A 6,000-nucleotide genomic window follows, 5' to 3' on the forward strand; every position below is an offset into this window, starting at 1 on the left:
ATGAAAATAACATGTGAAGTACAGTAGGGGTCTGAAGAAAAAGAGGCAGTAAAGACAGTTCTAAGAGAGGATATGAAGAGAGAGAGAGAGGAGAGGCAAAGAAGAATAATAGATGGGCTTTGTATCTTTTTTATTTATTTTTATTTGTATTTTTATTATCAGGGTTCTTTTTACACTCGCATCTATAGCATGAGTGAGAGTGGTAGAGAAGTATTGGTATTAAGGTTAGTACGTAGGATAATCGATAAGGATCATTGATTGCAAAAGGAATTGGATCCTTTGTAACCCGGGAGAAAAAATATAAGTATAAATAATAAATATAAGTCGATTAATTTTGTCATTCTCTTTATAAAAATACTAAGGCATATCTATGAAGAGAATGACTAGCTGGACCAACTAGTATACTAAAAAAATATATGATTCCATTTAAACAAATAAAATTGTTCTTCATATGTCTCCCTAAAACCATTCAAATTTCGTTTGAAACATTTTTTAGTATCGTCGTCGGTTTCAAAGGATTATGTCTTTATAATACAACCCAAATATCTTGAGTCTAAGTACTCGGTACGGATATTACCAGCGTGCAATCTATTTTACAAAATAACGAAGATTTTCATGAATCGCATTTTTTTTTTTTTTTAAGTAATGGTACATGCAGGTAAACATAAAATTACATATCTTAAAGTAGGGAATTCGTATTCATTTGTTTGTGTTCTTCTTTGAACAAATATGTTTCCACATTTTATTATAATATAAATGTTTATATTCTGCTTTGTCGTTGTCACGAATCTAATACTATAGTTAAATTCAAATTAATTTTTTTGAAATTAAAAAATAATTCAAACAACGGAAATCCAAATTTTCTACTTATCTCGTATAAAACTTGTTTGGTGCTTAGTGCAATAAATAAATCAGAAGAAACTGTATTGCAATGTAATGTACAAGACATTTTGAATTAAATTTTCATTATGTTTGTAAAATGATTGGGGTATTTTGCGGGCAACTGTTTTGTTTGATTCTGTTCATGTGACGATCAATGCTACAAATGTTTCGTTATATACATTAATTACGTACGAAATGGTATTGATATTTGTGACAAAACCGACGATTACGCTTCGAACGCTATATTATATATTAATAGAGAAGAGAGATAAGCAGAACAGTTGCGCGCTACATAGTCTAATCATTTTACAAACATAATGAAAATTTATTTCAAAAAGACGTGCGACATAAATCTATTAGATTGAACGTAAACAGTATTTTAAGTATAAGTAATTGTAATTTAATCAGTATATTTATAATTAAATTATAATAGATAATATTATTATAGTTCGTTTTCCCCTTCAAGCGAATTCCAATTGACCCCCTTGAACGCGAAACATTGCCTCTCATCATGCAGTATTTCATTGCTACGAGTCGCAGGGGTATGGCAGTCGTGCATGACTTAGGATTTGTTTTCTTGAGAAGATATAAGAGCTTTGTTAATTGTGGACGAGCCGACGACGTTGGTTTCACCATCGCGACCTACAAGAGATTGCAAGGTATACGGATTGTTAGTTAGCCTCATAACTTATTAAGTTGGTACACCTCAAGCGGCAAAAGTGCACCGTGGTAGTCTTGATACTAGCGACTGGAATCGATAAGAGGATGTGAATTGGAAGCATTGAATTAACTCGATAATCTAAGACGTATGGTAGCAGCCGTATACTGACATATACAGTTAACATAATGGAATATCAACCATACTACTACAAATATCAACTATATTGTTCAGAAGATTACAACGCATTGTAATAAACAATAAAACAGTTTTTCTTAATTTGCAATAATTATGAAGTATATAATTATCTTATATAATTAGTTTTATCTTTAAGTTTCAAATTTTCCGCAGACACATATATAAGTACACATCGGAAAACAATACCAAAAAGGTCTTCCTGAGAGTTTCCTACTTCTCAACCTAAACTTCCTCAAACACATCCCCGTCCAATTAGAAAACACTACATTCCTACAGCAAAATCCATTCTTAACCAATCACGAAACAAACGAACTGACGACGGAATACAAGGAAAACAAACCAACCTCGAGCATAGAACGTATCATCAGAGCATGGAAATCGAGAATCATTGTAACATAGTGTTATAAACTGCACATAGACCAGAATCATCTTGTTACATCATCGTGTTACATCACCCAGGTGTTCAGTATCACCTAGTGCAGGCCTGAGTGAGTCACTTTGACCGCGAACCACAAGCTATAATACTACTATTCTATGCATATTGCTACACATAACATGGACAACTGTGAGTTCGAAGTTACACGTAAAATTGCTCGCTTATCGATATATTTTAGGAAATTATGTATTACTTTAACCTTTTGCGATCGGAAAATTTCTCTGATGGGGGTGCCAGCTAGTACCAGCTAGTCGGAGCAAATTTAGCTTTTCGGCGTTATTTCTCCATTAGCGATATAAAGCAAATATATGGATATTACAAAACACAGAATTCGTTGAAACTGATTTGTTATCTTTATAGTACTGTTGCGAATTACACCATTTCTATCGCGTCGCGGCATTTTATTTACAATAAAGAATGTTAACTATAACACAATTCGATACAGTAACAATTCAGATCTTTTAGAAGTGGGATGACACCTCCGTGGCAACCCCTCTCTTCTATTATTCTTTAAGGAGTTGTTCACAACAGGGCAGTTTCACATTGCAGCGACTTGATTTGGACAAGTCGCCGTAACAGTACTTATAATACATAAAAACATAAATTTTTAATTTCTGTAATTTTCCAAAGTATGGTATTTTGCAAAACAATCACCGATATGAAGTTCTGGCTTCCGAGTACAGATATCACAGTACATATGTGTTTCTCGTCTTTTTCCTCGAGTTTTCCTGTCGGAACATACTGCACAGACTTTTTTGATTCCTGAACTGAACTGAAATTACATGAAGCTTATTATTTAATCTAATGTCTACGAACGATGTTGAAGGTTGCGCTGTAGATGATGTTTGGTGCCGGAAATTTCCTACTAACTCATCGACTAAACATTTCACAAAATTTAAGTGTGTTAGTGGCCTCACGTTCTTCTGTTGGCTTGTTATTTTATGCATTATATATGCATTGATGAAAATAAATTTAAATTTTGAACACAAATTTTATGATATATAGAGTCCTTTTTAATTACATACATCTTGCCGCCAGACTGGCGGCAGCGACTTTTGCGACGACTTGCGAATGCCGTCACTGTGGTGGCATCGGCCGAAAAGGGTTAATAGAAAATTGTTCGATACAAATTGTTTCCGATGTATACAAAAGGGGTACGCAATAGCAAAACGTATAAGGATTAAAAAATGCTATTGTACATGAATGGAATGACTGGATGGATAACAAACGTATATCCAAGATCTGTATAAATCCATGCCAAATCGCATATGGAAGGTAATAAAATCAAAGGGGTTCGACGTATATTCGATCAATTCATTCATTTTTAAATTATTTCAATATTAACAATTGTTTATTATGTCAGAAACTTAAAATTGTTCTAAACTGATGCAAAAATATGTGAGTGACAATGTATGTCGATAAAAATCTTTTAACTGTTGCAATTGGAAGACACAGTTATATTTAATTTAGAGAAAGGAGAAGATTCTTATTACGAAACGCTTAACGCTACATATTGTAATGAATAACTGTATAGGAAGGAGAGAGAACAGAAATGCATTGTTTAAATATCATGATTCCATGGACTACACGATTAGAAGAAAACTGACTGAACGTACAAAACTTCTTCGGAATGTGTGGTTTATTCGCTACAGTAGGAAAATCGAAAGGTACGTTAGATGTTACATCTGATGGTCAAAGATAACGTGTCATTCGAAACCCAACACGCGATTTTGGTACAGTAGGGCAGACTCACCTTGCTGCGTGAAAAATATACGCGTATGTTTCAACGGAATGTACATAAAATAACGAAATTTACCACCTGTTACGGAGAATGACGACAGCTGCCGAGGGACGAGCCAATCATAACGCTTGCAGCCTTAATGCCGAGGAATGGGGTGCGTTGCCGGCGTTGCCGTTCGCCGCTTTATCGTTGGCGGTCTCCGACGGTGTTCAGTCGAATACGTGATGCGATGACAGAAGGTCGTTTTTATAAGTCCGTTAGTGGTTTCCGAGTTCAATCGCTTTTTTCGTTATGATGTTCGTTGTCGCTGATCGCCGATCGGCGATCACCGGAAATAATTAATATTTTGTACAATAAAGTCAGTGTGTTGCCGTGAGTGATAGAGAAATTAATAACCGATAAATCAATGACTTCAACTCTGGTAAGTCCATTTCATTATACTTCTCTAGGAGTTCATTAAGAATTATTGGGCAGAGCTGAGCACATGCATATATACGTAAATATATACGTAAATTAATATATTGTATTTTCTATGTATGTTCTATTCGAGTGTCTTAAAAGTCTCCTTACATTTGATATATCTTGTTTTACCAGTTTTTCTATAGATCAACTAGAATAATTTATTGCGAATGCAGTGTCGGGACAAGTTTTAGTTGCTGACAATAAGTACTGTAAGCCTCCCATTAGTTCTCCATAAGGAAGTTTATCCGTAGAATTAGTACAGTACAGAATCCTACCGTACGCTGTTATATCAAATAAATCGAGAACAAACTTTATAGCACTGCTACATCTGACACATAAGTGCTACCGACCTGTCCTCTTCAAACAAAATGTTTCGCTATAAGATTGCGCCAAGTTCGCCATTAATTTGGCAGCGCAATGCGTCTGCTTCCAAATACCGAGCCATCTGTGTCCGTATTACGCCAGGGATTTTATGTTAGCGAAATACATATTAAATGCGAACCAAAAGCAGTGGTTTTGCACCAAATTGATATAAATTTTCAAGCAAAGTACACTAGCAAGCGTTTTACATGCATTTAGTCGAACCAGACTTGTCTGACAGGGTATAACAGACATTTAATTTTTTGTTACGCATGAAAGTAATATTTTTCCTTTTTTCCTCGTAACGTTGTATGAAGTACTGTTACTTTTGATAGAGCTTTTATTTATTGCATTTAGTCAGGTAATTTTTCAAGAATTATTATAGTAAGTAAACAAGTTAAAGTTTTAATGTTGTTAACAAGTTCTTGAATGGAACACAGAGACTGTTTATTGAAGGAGTAATCACTAACATCACATATGTACATAGGTGTCGTATAATGAGATAATCTCGTCAAAGCATCTGCTAAGTTTTGATTTTTGAGCTTTATTTAAAGTTAGTGCAGTTTCTGTTATGCTTAGATTTTTGAGGTATATTTAGGAGTTATATATAATTTACAAGTTATTAAAAATGTTTTCGCAAAAAAATCGCGTTAACATAGAATGAAGAAAAAAAGCTGTAAGTAAGGTTATAACTGTTGGAGTTTCGATAAAGTTAACAGCTAAAGCTTTTAGTATGACTTAATCGCATAGAGCCCAGTTAGTGAAAATCGTTGAAAATCGTGGTAAATCGATTGTATATGAATTAAACATTGATAACAAAAAAGTACCTAGCGTTCATCAAAAAGATTGTTTTTCTAATCAGTTGGAATTTACTACAAGAATGTGTTATTGCAAAGATGGAAATATGATTTATGCTATTTAAGAGTACTTTTCAATATTATTTGTACTAGAAATGAATGCAAAGGAATTACATTATTTTGATACACTGTCCCATTCATGGATACGTCCTGTGTTTCTGATTTCTCAAAATTCATCATTTTTCGAGAAATGAGAAATAAGACTATCTTTATCGACATTTATCGACATTTATGGGATTCTGGAGCATTCTCGAGAATTCCTGTCCAATATACATATAAATAAGTTTAAATATATGTTACAGTGAAACACCGAAATCTGGAGAATGTCGACTTTCTCCGGTGAATGCCAACATTCACATAGTCGCTTGGTGTATGTTCGAAATATTTGCTAAATACTCTTATTTCT

General features: G+C 34.0%; 1 long non-coding RNA gene across 1 annotated transcript; it reads left to right on the plus strand.

The window, feature by feature from the left end:
- Positions 1–4,331: 4,331 nt before the first annotated feature.
- On the plus strand, positions 4,332–6,000 carry LOC143262255 (uncharacterized). The gene is made up of 2 exons (XR_013036151.1): positions 4,332–4,411; positions 4,510–6,000. It is a non-coding gene; the product is annotated as an uncharacterized LOC143262255 (long non-coding RNA).

Source organism: Megalopta genalis, unplaced genomic scaffold (genome assembly GCF_051020955.1).
Source record: "Megalopta genalis isolate 19385.01 unplaced genomic scaffold, iyMegGena1_principal scaffold0101, whole genome shotgun sequence".
Lineage (NCBI taxonomy): Eukaryota > Metazoa > Arthropoda > Insecta > Hymenoptera > Halictidae > Megalopta > Megalopta genalis.